This window comes from Lichenostomus cassidix, chromosome 8 (genome assembly GCF_008360975.1).
Source record: "Lichenostomus cassidix isolate B80296 chromosome 8, HeHo_3.0, whole genome shotgun sequence".
Classification (NCBI taxonomy): Eukaryota; Metazoa; Chordata; class Aves; order Passeriformes; family Meliphagidae; genus Lichenostomus; species Lichenostomus cassidix.
The window spans coordinates 12,693,429-12,709,484 of NC_139489.1; the positions used below are offsets into that span (position 1 = coordinate 12,693,429).

The following is a 16,056-nucleotide window of genomic DNA, read 5'->3' on the forward strand; positions in this document are numbered from 1 at the left end:
GTAGTCAAAAACCTTTACAACAGCTGTAATCTAAGACTTTATTAAAAAGTAAGCTGCGATAGTTGATTACATGCAAACAGTTGAACAGCTAAGGAAAAAACATGTAGAACAAAAAGCAGCGTGGAATACTTTCTTTAATGCAAAAAAGCAAAATTGACTATCTAAAGACAATCTTCAGAATATGCAGAATTAAGTTTTAATGCTTTATGCCTGTCTCTCTTTCCTAAATGTTTGACTATAATCCAAACAAATTCAATCCTTCTAATGCATTTCTATGATTTTCACCTTAGACACTAAGGCAGCATTAGGAATTTATCTCTCTTTGCCCTTTACCTTGATGGTGACACGTTGTCAAGCCAGACAATATTCTATGTCAGAAATATCAAGATTTCCCATAACCTGAATTTAGTAATTCCCATGTACTTTTAGCTTCCTGACTCTTTTTACTGTCTGCATTTCAGTAAGGAGTCCCTGCTATCTGCTCATCACTTCTAATTACTTTTATTTTAGCCCATGTTCCTGGTTTCTGGGCCAAGAACTTTAAAGAACTATGAGGTACTCTGACGAAGCATTTAATCAGGGCTGAGTAATCCAACAAAAAGCTTTTCAGGGCAGGGTGGAATATGGGCGGAACCATATTGTCTGCCCAATTATTATGTTTCCTGTTCTCAGCCCTGAAAGAGTTCCTGCAGGGACCAGAGGACCTGCCCATGGCTTGATGGGAAGAGTTCCCGAGTAAGTAGAAGCCATGGGAAAAGGGAGTGGTGGCAAAAGACAACATAAAATCACTGAAGCAGGGAAGACACAGTGAAGTAAGGAAGCACACACACTTTTCAACTCCTAAAGCTTTTGTCATCGGAGAGCAAAACTCTCTAGAAGAATTTGTGGCTATGGGTGAGGGGCAGGGGAAACCTAGCCATTAATTCCTAAGAGGTGTTATCAGATGCATCAGGGTTTGGCTGTAAATTTGACTACATTGCTGTGGTGCACAGAGAAATGAGTGAGGAAATATCTGATTAAAGTGTACATTGCTTCTGAGGCAACTGAATGTTGCCATAGCAATTGAGATGAAATGTGCAAAGAAGTGAGATAATTAAATCTAACCCCTTTAGTAGTTTTGATAGTCAATGCACTGCCAATAGGAAAAGTTATCTACAGTGTTAAAGATAAAACATACTCCTTGTGGAAGTTCTCCTTGCTGGTATTTTGTTGCTCTCTTTCTAAATACTTTGCTTCAGGTAGCTAATTTGAATGTTCTCTTTAATAATCAAATACAGTTTTGACCTTGGTCAAAAGCCTAGGACTTTTGCAGACTTATTGTATCATGGGAAGTGTGTACAGAAATTATTCACCCTTCCTCTGTGTGCAGTACAGTAAAGCCCAGGCTGTCACCTCAAAGCTTACAGTTCAATAATATCTAGAACGTGCTGCCCTCTTCAGGAGCCAGTGATCAGAAATGGGCAGTTTTGTTTAATGCTCCAGAAACCGGATTGAGCAAACAGGAGTACAGGGCTGAATTGTTTTTTTATTTTTGACATTTGTAATGCCAGTGCCAGAGACACTGAAAACGGTTGTAACCTAAATAGACAAATCTGATTTTTGAAAAAGGAATTCAAAGACTTTTTAACATTTCTTTAAATTTGAGAGCTGGGTAGTCATACACACACCCAGCCATTTATTTATTTATTTATTTATTTATTTATTTCAGCCATCAAAGCAAAAGCCAGGAGAAGCCTTGACTCACTTCTTCTATGCGATGAACTCCATATTCTATATAGCAGCAAATAACCTGTTAAAATTACTTGTGCCCAAAAAGAGTCCATACATTAGCAATAACACTAAACTTACTTTACTTTCAGCTGCTCTGCTCATCTGAAACCATACAAGTACTTAAACCATGATTTAGTAGAACATTACAACATATACTTAACTCTGAGCACAAACATTGCTGTAATGCCTTCAGGAGGACACTCGTGTGAAAGTATTGAACAACTTGTGTCTCAGCCTGGTGGATTGCATACCTGACTGATAGGTGGGGAGAGGCCCACAATTTTCAGTTCATATCTTACAGCACTGTCATGTTCTAGAATCTTAATAATTAAGCAGGTAAGAGGCAAAATCTTTCGTGAATATAATTCCTTTTGAAGTCCATGAGAGCTTTGGTTCACCTATGAAGTAGTGACATTTTATTGGTTTACAAATAGATTTGTAAAAAATATAAAAAATACAGCTTTGTGGAAGGAAGACTCAAAAGCTGTGTGGGGGAAAGGCAGCTCTTACTTTGATGAAATGAATGGATTTTTTCAGTAAGAGTCCCAAACAGGAAGTTGATAAATGTGTACCTCACTCAAACAGCATATTTGCAAACTCAGAGGGCTGAGGAGCAGAGATCTATGAGAAGCACACAGAAGCCAGAGCTTTGTGGGAACTTGGTTCCACTGCAACTGATGTTCAAAGAATTACTTTTGAGCTTACGTGAAATATTGTTCCTTTGGCTGAGAGGGACCCTGTTTTCTGTATTTTATAAATGGAGCAAAACAAATATTCTGTGCTACATCTGATGTGGGGCACTATGAAGAAGGTGTGGCCCAGGAAGAATGGAGCAAAAGCAGCTTTAAGCCACCTCTGTAGATGCTGAGATTCAAGGCTGCTACAGGCCAATGAATCTTCACATGAAATAGAGCAGCCCTCAGGGACTGTTCTAATTTACACGAGCTTTAGCCAGGCTCCCTTTTTCTTGTGCTGTGTGCAGCCTAGATTAAGTCTGAATTTCTGCAGCACTGCACACCCTGGAAACTCCCTTTTTGCCCAAGGTAAACTCCTTGAACGGAAATAACTTCTCTACCCTACTGTGGAATTTTCTGTCTGGAGTCTCCCTTACCTTTAAATACCTTGAGTTCCTCCAGTGTACAACTGGTCATGATGAGAACCTGGACTTGATCTATCATTTATCTGAGTTTTTACTTTTTCTCTTTAACTGTAATAGTCCTATTAGATTTCAATTTTTTTTTTTTTTTTTTTTTGGCTTGTGACTGCATCTCTTGGTTCTAGTAGCATTTTCTCAACATAATATTTAATCGAATTCCTTAATTCTCTCCCCCTCATGTTTACTTAAAGATTTCATTTTCTCAAACAGTGAAAACAGTTAAGAGTGATAAGTGAGTTTTAAGTGTTTTTCCTTCTTTGGCATGAAACTCCTTTACCTCAGAAAACTATATATGAGGCAGATTCTGTACCTAACTGGCCACTTCAGCAGGAGTAAAGTTGTATTCTGTGTGAGAAATGATCACAGAATTTAGCCTATTATCCTGAAAACTTTTTATTCTCAAAGTGCACAATTGGTACGTATAGCACATAAAATCACAGAGAAGTCTCTGTCGGTGCTGAGTGAAAGTGATCACTCTCTCTCCCTTCAGCCTTTAGTGCAGGGAATGGCAGCAGTGATTCATTTCTTTCTAAAGAAAACAGAGTAGCCATGATGTCAGGTGTAAAACAGACTGAAAGGGATCATAGAAGGGAAGGAAGTGAAGAGAGTTAAGCAGTATTCATTCTTTCATTTTCACACTGGGGTCAAAGCATGCAGATGAGGTGTGGGGTGTACTCAGTACTTCCTCAGGACCCTAGTCTGACCATTGCAAACTTAGAGCCCATGAGCAATATTATTCTGAAGGAAAATGTAAAGGCTGATTGTTTTAATAGCAATGGAATTTTTTAAATACTAATACAAGTTTCTTAATGAGTTAGGAAGAAAGCCTTTAACACATCATTGGTAATTGTCTCTGCTGATCATAACCCTCAATGCTCATGTTTTCTCCTACTCCACAGTAGAGTGACAGTGAGCCCATGGCTTTATTTTCAAAAATAGAGTCACAAGTTGGATGCCAAGATCCTATGTCTGTGTTTTGTGAAAACTATGCAGATAAACTCCAGCTGGCATGCAGTTCTAAATACAGATATGCACAATAGCTTGTGCTTTTTTCTAATCCAGTACCTGCTAAGTACACGTAATACATATTTGGAACTGCATTAAACTATTGATCCATGATTTGAAAATGCATTTTCATTTTTTGTTTTGATGCTGATGCACTGTTTGGCAGTTAGAATCCCTGCAGATGAGAATATAATAACTAATAACACTTTCTTTGCTTTCTAGGGTCTTTATGGCAGAATGATGAATTCCATCTTTTCCAGAATGGTAAGCAAAAAGCTTTTTCTGTTTCTGATAAGAACAGAAGGTAAATTCTTGTAAGAAAGGATTGCCAAATTGCTTGAGAAATAACTGTACTGTACAATTTAATAATTATATGGCTTATACAACTGAAAATATTTGAATATTCAAATCCTGTAAGCTACCTAGAAAAGATTTGCAGAACATTATGCTAATTATTCAAAAGAAAATATAGGAGGATTTAACATCCTTGTTAGAAATGCTGATGACCACAGAACGCTCAACGATTTATTTTTCTTAACAATGTATTGTAATGTATAAATTCCCTTAAACATAAATATCTCTATTCTTTAGGCTGAAAAAGAGTGAATTCCACAGCGTGCTACTATTTGTATGAAATTGATCTTTATTTATGTTTCACTGGAGCTTTGTTGTATGCCTGAATTTAAAAATATGTAGTTTACAAACATAGATATCACTTCTGCATGCTGTCATGTTGTTTTAAAAAGATGGTTTCATCTTTCATTCTTTTTTTTCAATGGCTGAAAAAGTCAGTATTTATTTTGCCCCTTGATCATAACATCTTTACAATCAAATAAAAAGAAAAATTCATCATACTGTATGTGTAAAGGTCATCCTAAAATAACACTTCTGAGCAAACTACTGAATTCTATGAGTACATTTCCAAGGAGAAATGTTTTCCAACCGGTTTCGGGCATTCACTTTTAAAAAAATCCTTTCCCACAGCATAAAAATATAGTCTGAAATCAACATAAAAACATCATGAAGTAAAACTACTGTGGAAGCTAAAGTGGAAAGAACTATTACTTGAAAAATATATCATTGGAGCACAACTTCTAACTTAAAATTTGCTTCTTAGTGTTACAATTGAAGATTTCCATCTAACCACAAAAGGAGCTCAAGATTTTTCAAAAAAAAAGGAGATTATTCACAAAATTTAATGCATCAAAGTTTAAAATAATAATAGATTTAAAATATGTGAGACTGATATTTTTGTAGTATCTGACAGAACCAGCATCAAAATTGCCAGTGTACAAGAAAACCAATAGTAAAACACAAGTTTTGTGATGACCTTTAGGAATGATTTCTGATCAACATGGAGGGTTAGTTGTTCTTTGAAACTTTTTTCTAGCAAAGTAAATCCTGCAGGTGAAGCTGTTTTGGTGCACTTGGTTTTGACCTGTAGCTCTACCCCTCTGATGACAGCAATGAGGTCTGCTGTGGCAAGGTCTGTAATGTGCTTCTACCTGCCAGCTAAGAGGGAAAGAACAGAGTATTTCAGAGCTATCATGCCTGCAGATCCTTCAGGGGCATATCTGTAAATAAAGAAAGGCAAAAGTCATGCTGAACTAGGGCTGGGGGTGGCGGGAGTAAAAATAAATAAATAAATAAATAAATAAATAAAAGAGCAGTCCAAACAGGCATGAGAACTACATTTAACCTCTTTCATCCACAAACATAAAAATGTTCAAGAAGAACTCAAGAGCCATTTTTAATCTAAAAGATTAACTATGTGACAGTCAAGTATGTACCATCAAAGGGCCTGCCTCCTTTGTGTATATTTGCCTATTAGCAGTGGGCCCTTGGCACAAGGATTGTACGTAGGTTGCAGCCACAGACAGACACTTGCACTGCATACACCCTGCTCTGCAATGTTCATTAGACAAAAATACTGTCAAAGGTAAGTGTTTACCAGCAGCTTTAGTCTACTTAAAATCATTTTAACCTGAGGCTGATTTTGTGAAGAAGGCTTGGGTCAGGAAGGGGAGAAGAAAGACACATTTCATTTTTCATGAAAATGAATGTATTCAGCTAGTATCCTGATCTGAGGTAATTTATAACTAAATTTGCATGTTAAGTGAAATTATAATTATTTTTATTTTGAGGCCAAATGTATGATTTACACTATAAGTGAAGTAGATGGGACAAAAGCTTGGATTTTAAGGGTTACTACAACAAAGACAGTAATAGATTATTGTGCATAGAATTAATTTTTGTATGTGTAACCATGTGCACCTCAGTGGATTTTCTCTGACTTGCTCAGGAATACAGGGTTACCCTGTTGATTATGGATTTCCTTTATGTAAATATTAATTCAAATATAAATATCTTTTCAAGCTGGGTATCTTTTGTTTAAGGAATGGGAAACTGAGCTTCGTCACATTACTTCCTTTCAGCATGGCAAGGCTTTCTCTAATCTTAAAACCAAGACAAATATCACAGAGTAAAATAAATTGTTGAATATATAATTAATATCACTTTAAGAAAATACACTCCCCTTCTCATTTCACTTTACCTCTGCTTAATGTATAAAAATTAAATGCACATTACTATGAAGAGCCATAACTTCTAGATTTTAATGTAAAAATGAACGTTTTTCTATGTATGTTAATAAATGACCTGTTACCTCAAATTATTCCTAAATATGTGCCATTTAGTGGTAGCATTTCATCAAATATATAAACATTTTGTCATAAATGTTTAATTCCACAAGTTTTAATATATGGAAAATCATGTCAGATAGACTGAGAACATAAAAGACCCACTAACACACTCGGAAGACAGCTGCAGCTAAAAACTGAAGAAGACAAAAAAATAGTTCTCACTTTCTTCTCAATTAAAACTCTGCAATTATTCTTTGAGATTATAGATCTCTATTGGGATTCTGGTTACACAGAACTTTTTGGTTCATTTCACAGGAATAATATTCATCTTAATTAGCAAAAACAATTGATGGGCTTTTCTCTTTTTCACAAGAGGGAGTTCACTTGGTGTACTGATTACGAGCAGTAGATTATCCTGATAAATGAAAAGTTCTTGTCTTTCTGAACAGCAGCTGAATATGTTAGCTGTCTTCAGCCTTGTAGCTTCTTTGTTAGACATCACCTTGTTGAGACAGAATGACTTACTTGGTAAGTGGTTGACCCGATTTTTTGTCTGGCACCCTAACATTGCTGGGCATTATGCCAAGATGGATTCTGTAGCTATTTATGACTGCATTCAAGGTTCAACTATGCAAATCACAACTATTAGCCAAAAAAGCAGAGCAGATTTGTTTTTTAAATATTTCCATAGCTCACAAGGTCAAAGCACTTGTTTTCACAATTTCAAAATATAGTTTTATAAGTAATGATCAGCAATGTTTTAAGAGATTGTCACCTTTAACATTTTATTTAGACTGATTTAGACAGAACCTAAGCATTTTTCCTCGTGTGCTACACAATAATTGTATTGAGAACAGGAAGAAGACAAGAGCTGAAGTGAAAAAAATATATTTCATTTTATCTGTCTGTGACTATCTTAGCCATACCATACAGAATTACAGTAAAATAAAAAGAAGATGAACTGTGACCAAATGCCTTTAGAGAGCACAGGCTTCCTCTGAGGCTGCCCTGATGCAGCTGTGGGAATGGCACAGAGGGACAAGGACCAAGTGCCTGCCCTGCCCACAGTGTGGACACACCCACATTGCCTGCACCTCCTTGCTGGGCCTGAAACCAGCCCTGAGTCCCACACAAGTCCCTAGGCAGGATGGATTCACAATTCTTTTTGCCTGACATTTGCCAGACCTAAACTCATGCAGCATCTTTCTGGTGGATTGTGCTTGCAGGCAGTACAGGGCACAGTGGCCCATAGACCTGTTCTTGCATCAGGCACTGAATTGGTGGTGGTGGTTTGCTGGACTTCAGCTTGGAGATTTCTGTAGGGTTTGGTGTCCTCCCCCCATTCCCATGACATTTAACCCTCACTGAGACTCAAAAGTAAAACTTGTGTGATTGCAAAAGGAAGTAGTGCTACAGAAGTTCTTTGGGATAGGTTTGCCATTTGCTCTGTGTTCTCTCCATTGTCCATCCTGATTTGAATCTTTTGGTAGTCATTGCTATCATCCTGCAGAGTGGCTGTTGTTTTGTCTCAGTTCTACAAAGTAATAATGAAAACATACTTACAAAACTAGCAATGGTATATGTTATGTAGTAAGAACTGTGTCTACAGAAAATTGAAATGTGATTTAAACACATATAAAAATGATTACTCATAAGCAGAAATTGAAAAGAGGTTATGTGCACAAGTTGTTACAAGATGGATTTTAAAAAGACATATATCTCTACCATACCCTAATTTCCTGACAAACCTAACAAAAGTACTAATAAACCTTACACACGTATCAGCACTTACCTATTGAAAATACTCAGTTACAAAAGAATAATTCCATTCATCCAACACCTAAAGATTCAAGAACATAATACCAACAGGCAATAAATAATAAAAAATAATAATAATATAGAATATAGAGACATGGGTATAATGATAATATAGACTATATGTAGTAGTCAACATAGTAAATTGAGACATTTCCTCTTAGAGAAAAGGGAAGCAGATTTAAAACCAAATGGAGTCTGTTTTCTAACAGAGGTTTGGGCATACTTTGGATTAGGTCGTCAGACAGAATCTGAGAAGATGGAAGCACAAGTGCCTTCTTCAGAAAAGCATCCTTCACATAACACCAAGCACGGATAAAGGCTGCTTAATTTATTGATTGTAACATAAAATAATTAACAAGGCTGTACCTCTGGTTCAGAGTATATTTCTTTGAGTTAAATGAGGGGTTAACATAAAGAACCTAAAACAGTTAATTGTTTTAACAATTTGCCTTATTGGTCAACAATTTTCTTTATAGTTGTAAAATAAAAAGCATTTTTAAAAATATTCTATTGACTAAGAAAAATCTGAGTGTGAGTTAACAGCGGCTGAGCATAGTTTTCATTTGTGTGATGCTTTTTATTCATCACCTGAGTTTTGTGGGCTGTGGTGAAATAATGTGTTTCAGCAAAAGGAAAAGAATTATGGGAGAAATGTGAATAAGTGCAGAATAAAGCCAATTAAGATAAAGTAATTGGTCAAAGTCTGATTTCTTTGTTTTAGTTACCATCCACTTGGAGCAGGACTCATTGATCTTACAAACTGCAGGACTGAGAGTGTAGGGCTTCCCTGAGTCATCTGTATCAGTATAACCCCAAACTTCTGACAAGGTGTGGAAGAGGCTTCCAAGTAGGGAAAATATTTTAATGTGGGACAAAAAATATCGTTTGAATTGGGAATATGGAAATTTTACATCAAATTCATAGGATTTGTACAAAGAAGTAGAATTTGATCCTTATTAATACAATACAAAGCCTTGGAATTTATTCATTGTTAAACTTCTGTGCTTTAGCCAATTCTTTTTTAAAGAGTCCCTTCTCCAATGGGAGTCACAGAGCCCTGTGTTAAGGTAAACATTGGTAAACTCTGTCCACAGACAAATCTAAATAATACTTAAGAAACTAAATCCAAGACATTAGCAATAAAAATACTTAGCATGTATTTGTTTCCTGGGAGCCTACATGGAAATTGAATTCCACTGAGCTGCACTTACACAGAACAGAATTCAATTAAAAAAAAAATCCGCCTGAATTCCATGCTGTGAAAAGCCCTTGCAAATTTATTTTAGGGACTTCGGGTGTGGAGCCTGGACACAGTTTTATTTTATTTTTTAATGGAATCAGTCTTAATGTCTAAGGTTATTCTTTACTCGCCTCAGCTGAACAGTTTTCACATATAAGCCAACTGAGGACAACTCATTATTAAAGAAGTCAGCAGGTGTCCTGCGCTCTGAAACATATTAAATAAAGAACTCAACGGGATCATGTTGACTGTAAGCTCCACAAAGAAATTAAATAATGAAGACAGCAGCTCTTCAACAAAGACTAGTTCTGCGTAAAAAATCTTGTCACGAGGTGGAAAGCTCTCCTACATGTTTTTACCGGAATGTCTATTCTGGCATTTTCTGAAAACAGGCAGTCTGTAGATTTTAGGCACTTAAACTTTCTGACCTGAATCTTATGCAATAGAAAGTGATCAGAGTGGCAGAACTGAATAGTCCAAATCTGCTCTTCTCTTCACAGTTTCATTGCTCAACAAAAGAGCCATTGCAAAATGGCTTTGTTATCACTCAGGTTGGTTGAATTGTTGTACCTGTGTCAATATTAATATGAAACACCCCAGCAAGATAAAAAAAAAAATAAAATAGGAAAGGGTCCATTTTATTTTTAGTTAATATTTTTTGAATGTATGAAGCCTTTCAACCACAGAAACATTTAAAACACAGTTCCCTTTTCAATTTAAATGTATTTTCAGATAAAGTAACTTTAAACCACATTAGGAAGGTTCAGAATTAATATAAATACAGTTTTGAACTCCCCACTTATTCTGAGTTGTTGAGTAACTGCACCAGACAAATGTTTTTAGAGTGGACTTTAATATAAGGAATCACAAAATTTATTGGGTGTTAATTTCTTTAAAATTTTGTCATGCAGTAATTGTTTGAAGAAAATTGACAATTAAGAAATCTAACTAAGTTTCCTTTTGAAGAAAAATTAAACTTGATTTAATTCTCTTTGGAAAAATAAAAGTTGACTTCAATAGAAGTAGGTCTGGGCAACTCAGAGTCTATTGGAAAATAAATTATCCTAAGTGCATCCAGACTCACCGAGCATCTTTAAGAAACAGAGTGTTCATAATGAACCAAAGTCTTCTGACAGCTTAATATGACTTTAAAATAACTAATATGAAAAAATATTGCAAAACCTTTGTTGACCAGGTGTTTTCCCTTTTTATCAATACAATATATTCCTATAATGGCCATCCCATGCTCTGTCATTAAAATGTGAGTTTTCCTTTCAGGTGCTTTGCCTTAGACATATGGAATTCTCATCTGCAGTTTTTGCCTCCAGCCTCCCAAGTTAATCACACAGGGCTTCTTGAAGAACAGTTTGCTGCAAACACAATTCCACAATCTGGGCCTCAGAGAATTAGTATGAATTTATCACAACAATTAAAAACTTCTCCAAAACTCCCAAATAATTGTAATACAAGATGACACATTTCGCTATATTTGTGATTTCTCAGTTAGTATTGCTGTTGGGATTTAACAGGCATAAGTATTTATAGGACTGGGGATACGGTTTTGGTTCAGCAGAAGTTTGCTGACCTAGACCTGTGTGTTTGCAAAAGAGGGGCCTCAGCTTATGTTAAGTAATGGATGAAAAGGATGAAGTTCTCATGTCCTGGTGCCATTCATTCCGACCAATAATTTATTCCATACCCATATTCATTTTTTATAGAAGGAAACAAACAATTCTCAAGTACTAATTCTTCCATAGACACATCCTAAAGTTGAATTAGTTACATTTGCCAATCTTTTGTTGTCAGTCTGATGCCTCATGTATGGGTAATTGTGTGTTTAACAGATAAATTTCCCAGAAAGTTTGGATGAAACCACAAAACTAGTCCAGTTACATGCACTTCAGCCTCAATGTATGACGAAAAATCTTTCTCCTACCATTTTTTCATTCCAGTTGCCACTGCCAGATCCCCCAGAAAAAAATCCAAAGTGATCCTCATCCTTTCTCAAAATGAGGTCTGTGCACATGGGTCTGCCTGGGTCAGGAATTCCAGCAGTGCTGCATTACAGAACCCACAGCCCAGAGCAAGAATCCCTGTGAGGGGCTGAGTGCTAGAGCTCTTGGGGCACTGCTGGGACCAAAACCTGAGCTTGGAGCAGCAGCCAGGCTGAGCACTGAGCTCACAGCTCCATCTGAATGAGTGTGTAACGCTGCAATCCACGGCAAGGAATGTGTAGGAGTGTGGGAGCTAACCCTTGGAGATCTCTTGAGTGAAGCACAGATGGCAATCTCTAAGTGCATTGGAAGAGTGAGTGACCAAATAAATTGAATTCATTCAATCACTTTTAAGACATGTCATCCTTGTGTAGCGTTTTGATCCCGTGCTTGAGTAAATGTATGATTAAATTTTTATTAAAAGGTAATGCTCCTGTTTTAATGATAGTTAATTATATATAATTAAAATGAAAGGATTAGTAATATTAAACATTTCATCAGAGGTAAAGATAAATATAAATACGTATATTGTAGTATGATTAAATATGAGTATATAATATTGAGTCTATATTATCTTCAATGCATTATGTAAAATAGCAAATGAATAATATAATATATGGAATAATACTATATTCCAGGTACTTTGTAAAATAAATTACTGGTTCATTAATTCTACATTCATAAAATCCATTTGATTTTTGGGGTGCAAGATGCAAAGAATAGTTGAAATAATTTTAAAAATTCTTAGATAAAGTCCCTATTAAATAGATGCATGCACTTCCTTGCTATGTCACCTTTCCCTGTGAAAAGTTAATTACAATGCTAAATGACCTACATTTTTGACCACAGAGTCATAGATTACAATTTGGAAATAGTAATTTCTATCTAACATTGAATCCTTACATCTTTATAGACCTAGCTTCTGATTTTCAGGATCTTTGAAACAGACCTTAAATATTCATGCACAGAGTATTCTTCCTGCATTGCTTATATCTGACATATCCAATCTTATTTTGCCTCTTTTTAAAAAACCTCAGCGTTTAGTGTTGCAGCAACACAACCTGATCCCTACCCATAGATACACCTTGTATCAACAATAATATTCATTCCAGTTGTGATTTCTGCCATTAGATAGAGTGAATCTGTATCTCCAGAAGTAAAATGCTATGAATACACAAAACCTCTGTCCTGTAAAATGTTGTGCATTAACATAGTATAATAAGCTGAGAAATGTGTTAGCTTTTTTAATAATTCTTTAAGCTGTGTAGTTTTAAATCACATAGATGCCTTGGATTCTGTGAACTATAAGGAACTAGTATTTTTCTAACAAGATCTTAAGGCCCTCAGAAGAATTTTAAGGATTTTTATGAACCTCAGTATGCATTTTTTAGCTAGATTTTGGCATTGTTTCAGTGTAACTCCAGTACAACTCAATCAGTTTATTTTATAATTAAAAGCAAGGAAATAGTAACAAAAATACATAATATATGGTACTCGTGTTTATAATAGAAACATCCATAAAGAAAGAAACATGTTCTAACTCTTCTCATTACCCCAAAGGGAATTGCATCTTTAATCACACAAAGCACAACGGCTTTCTAATTTTGTTTAAAGTGTTTCAGTACTTACAAAAACCAGATCAGGTTATTGTAAATCTAGAGCAAATTAGAATCATTGGCCTCTGCTCAGCTGTATTCAAGAATACTATGTAAATCATAAATTTAATGGCATACTGAGACACACATCTGTTTCTATTTTGTAGAAGTTAATAATCTAACTTCAGAGTATTTAAACATTACTTTCATTAACTGGAAAATTGTGAAAAATAGAGACTGTTGTAAGTCATGTGTTGCAACATTATGCTCAGGGAAATATAAAAACTGCAAGTCTCTCCATTAAAGCCTAAGTTTCTATGAGATTTGTGCCATTGTCTGTTTTGTGACCTTGCAGCTCCTCTGTTTACCAGGGAAAACTTACACAAACAGAGCTGCATTGCTAAGGACAATCTGCACCTGCACCTAGTAGATTTCAGCTTATATTTTTAGTAGCAAATGCCTTTCACAACAAGGAATAGATGGTACCTTAATTCCCTGAACTTATATAGATAATGACCTAACGGCTTTTCTTATAGTTAGCATTCTAAATCCAAGTAAATAATCTGCGGATCAATATAAATATTGCAACTGATTTTAAAGATATTTTTGTCACTAGAACTGATAAAAATGCTGTGCTGCATAAATCAATTCCCAGTACATACTTATTTTTATAAAACTTACTTTTTGGTCTGGTGTGCACTCTGTCGTATAAGTTGCTTCGTAACAAAATTGTTATTGAAAAGTTTATTAATTTATTAACACACTATCTTACGCTGTGTCACAAATGAGGCATCATGCACAATTTATGTAATTTAAAAAGAGCCAATTGTGTGTGATTTGTTGGAGAAACACATCAGTATTTTCAATTTTTTTTTTGTTGTAAAGATGGTAATTTTTATGTATTAAAATTATGTCACAGATGTAATTTCTAATAAAATTTTTTCTCTTCAAATAATCTATTTATTAAGACACCCGATCTTTGGGAAGTCAGATATCACTTATGCACTGTTTTGCTTGTGCTAAAATTACCTGCGGTAGTAGATACTTTGCATTAAAGCTTAGGGTGCATAAAGCTGAATGGGATTTATGTAAATAACTGTATGAATATGTATCCCACCTTTTACCAGCGCTAATTTCAATGAACTGTATTTGAGAGGGAATTATATTAATATATACAACTGATAGAAAATTTGCACATTAATTTTACTGTCAACAAAAATTCTGTTGAAAGCCAATTAAACTGACATAGCCATATAGAGAAGCAACAGGAAGAGAAAACCGAAAGGCGAAACTGGGTACCTACATGCTGCAATGCAAATTTGTGGTTTATTCCTCAGAAATATTCTGTGCTTGCACATGCAGAAAATCTCCCATTCCTGTGTAAATGCATACAGAGTTATCACTTTGCTTTTCAAGCATGTCATAAAAGTTTAAGTGTCATGTTTTAATGATATGTTAAATGTAGTATTATGATTTACCAGATATAATACAAAAAGATCATATTTTGGTGCTGAGTAGTCAAACAAACATCAGCCAGTTCTCAAAGTAAGGTGAAGAATAGCATCTTAATTAATTATTGAATACATTTTATTATTTATAATTAGCAGTAGTACTAAGCAGTCAATCGATGTTGCTCAAAACAGGAGCATGGTACTAATGTCATTCTTTGACTGCAGTGTTTTTAGAAAGGCGTAGCCATACCTTCAATCAGATTCAAATCTATTTGTCAAAAACATTGAGGTCTGTCAAAAGTAAATGATCATTTAATTAAAGAAAAAAAAGGTGGAATATCTTTGATCCCTATATTTAGTGATATTAATTCCCCGTGCTGCAGGTGTTTGTAATATATAACAAATCATTACTGAAACAGAGGCTTTTATAGGCAGTTTCAGTGAAGGAAAATGACTGTTCTTTACTGCCAGAGTTACACCTGGCAATGTAACACAGGCACAACAAAATGTGAACTAGAAGATGTAAGCCTGGAAACAAATCTGGGTCTCCCTCTCCATGCTCTGCTCATGTCAGCTGAGATGGATTGCAAAGCAGTGCTGCTGTGCAAAGTTGATGGGGAGGGGAGGGAGAGTGAATTTGCTGCTGTGTCTAGGCTCTCTGACCAGTGATCCATGATGCATCTCTGGTATCTGCTCCGGAGGGAGCCAATCACATAACTTTCACCATTTCAATGGCAATCAGTAAAAAGAGGAAAAAATATAATCTTATAAAAAAATATAAGGTAGCAAGTCCTTGTGTTAAACCACATAACAAAATCAAAGCAAGTATAACCAATCAACTGAGGTTAAAGCACTTCCAGACTAGCATGAGGAACTGATGGGTAGAACCAGATAACTGCATGTAAAGCACAATTAGCATTGCCTTCATTAAAGCTACCAATCGAAAATTCTAAATTTAAAAAGAGACGTTTGCTCTTACAGAATAACACATATTGAAACATGGGGAAAGCAGCAAAAGTGAACTGAAATATGCAAATTTGGAAGCAAATATGGCTCTCATGCCCCATCTTTTGCTAAGGGAAACTTGAAAGTTGCAATCATGAGGTGAGGAAGTCCCAGTGGGAGGTTCTTTTCTGTTCATGATTGATTGTGAGCACCCTGTTCTTTCCTGTTCATAACCTATTACCATATCTCTCAACTTGATTATTATGACTGTGGACCAGATTTTCATGTAGGCAATGTATAGAATTTCTGCAACTTGACTCCTAAAGAGAAACATGGAAAGAATTTAAGACGTTAATTTTAAAGACTACTCTGTTTAACTGCTGCCTACCTGGGGAAGATGTCTCTGTTCAACAGGCACTTCCATGTTTTTTATATCAAAT

General features: G+C 35.5%; 1 protein-coding gene across 3 annotated transcripts in view; it reads left to right on the forward strand.

Moving 5' to 3' along the window:
- ADGRL2 (adhesion G protein-coupled receptor L2) overlaps window positions 1-16,056 on the forward strand; it is a 381,333-nt gene that overhangs the window by 202,781 nt on the left and 162,496 nt on the right. For 2 of the 3 annotated variants that reach the window (XM_085067912.1, XM_085067913.1), the window contains one exon: window positions 4,154-4,195. The gene's annotated coding sequence lies outside the window, so the exon portion shown is untranslated. Of the gene's footprint in view, window positions 1-4,153; window positions 4,196-11,526; window positions 11,543-16,056 lie in introns of those variants that run through there. The other variant, XM_085067911.1, reaches the window with a different exon arrangement.